The sequence below is a fragment of the Panthera pardus genome, unplaced genomic scaffold, assembly GCF_024362965.1.
Source record: "Panthera pardus isolate Hobbes unplaced genomic scaffold, ASM2436296v1 HiC_scaffold_22, whole genome shotgun sequence".
In the NCBI taxonomy this organism is placed as follows: Eukaryota; Metazoa; Chordata; class Mammalia; order Carnivora; family Felidae; genus Panthera; species Panthera pardus.
Window position 1 is genome coordinate 76112293 of NW_026526788.1, and position 1675 is coordinate 76113967.

Consider the following 1675-nt stretch of genomic DNA (forward strand, 5'->3'; position numbering starts at 1 on the left):
CATTTTTGGGGGGAGCCATTGGGCATAAGACTTACACTGAACGTGGATTTCAGAAATGAGGTCTCAGAGGGGGCTCCTTTGATCCAAAGGGACATAGTCTGAATGATTACATGCTCTCCATGTACTTGAATGAGGATGTTACTGTTTTACCTCCAGGATTATGAAGACAACAGCCCCAGCCCACCTCAGTCTTCACCCCTTTTCCTCTCCCCCTGCCAAAACACATTATTTTTATTTTATAATTTATTAGGCTTATCGCTTCTCGGCCTTCTGGCTAAGATCAAGTGTAGTATAATTTATTAGGCTTTAGTTGTTATTCATTTTATTATTACAGGTGTTTTTCCTATTAGAAGAATATTCACACACTCTCCTCCATCCCGTTAGCTCGTCTCTGTCATGGTGGTCACATCTGGAGCATTCGTTTTGGTTGCCTTGGTAGTACTTTGGTTTTTGTAAGGGAGAAGTAATAGGAGGTCATTGCATATGTAAACCAAAAATAAAGCTTGTTAATTCCTTTACTCACCCACACCTCCTACACCTCATCTCTCTCTCCTAAATTTATCTTTCTTCTTTGAAAGTAGCCATTCAACTCTTCAACACATCAACTGAGTTTTGCATTTCTACACTTGGATTTTTCATACCTAGGATCTCCCGTTGTGTCGTATTCATAACTTCTTGCTCTTCCTTCATGTTTCAAGTTTAAAGATATTTATTTAAAGATGTTTGTTTATTTCAAGATATTTCAAGATATTTATTGGGCTTATTTTAAATTTCTCCGCTACAGGTCTGTCAGTATGTTGTCTTTCAGGGTCCGTGTGCCCTGCCGATGTCTCATTATCTACCCCCTGCGTGTTCCCTTGGGAATTTCAGTTAAGGTAGAGAGTAATGTGTACCTGAGGGAGAGACAAACGCTAGACTGTGGGGTTAGGAGGATACTTCAAGTGGGACCACCTCTGGTGTTATACTTAGAAATCAGCCATTCCCAGGTGGCCAATGGGCTTAGTACGTGGACCCTCTGACTCTTGATTTCAGGGTTGTGAGTTCAAGCAAGCCCTACACTGGGTGTGGAAATTACTTAAAAAGAAATAAACCACTCCCAGTTTGCTTTCTGCTCCTACCTTCCAGCCCCTACCCCCACCTCCCAGACTCTCACCCTCAGAGAAACTTGGTAACTGTTCTTTTCCAAAAACCATCCCTCTTTGCTTTAGGCATTGTGGGATATGAGGAGGAAATATGCAGGGGCTGACCAGCCTCCCTACATTTATCACCCCAGAGGGGCTCCAGCTCTGCCCCCACATCACCTGATTGCCCCTAGGGAGTATTGGGCTAGGGAGGTGATTTGCCACGGAAGTGACAAGTCAGTAGTCCACTGAGGTCAAGGTGGAAAAAAGAAAAAGTTACCATCAGCCAGCGCCCCCGCCCAAGCACACTTCCCACCTATGGCTTTTTGGCTTCTCCTGATATAGGCTGTCATTTTCCTTATGCACGAGACTCAACCACCTTCTGTCTTCCTATGTATAATTCACGGTTTTGATGTTAAGTGCAGGGTTACATCCACATGTCTTTTGCTTTTTTCCCCAAATCTTCAAAGTTGGGTTTGAGGAAGGGAGACAATAGCTTATGTTTATTTATCATTTCATCCAGAATTGAAATTTCTCCTAACAATTCTAGAAGT

The 1675-nt window shown here is 42.9% G+C and overlaps 1 pseudogene; it reads left to right on the top strand.

Annotated features, from left to right (window-relative positions):
- The first annotated feature begins 254 nt into the window (after positions 1 to 254).
- On the top strand, positions 255 to 410 carry LOC128772537 (U2 spliceosomal RNA; annotated as a pseudogene).
- The last annotated feature ends 1265 nt before the right edge of the window (positions 411 to 1675 follow it).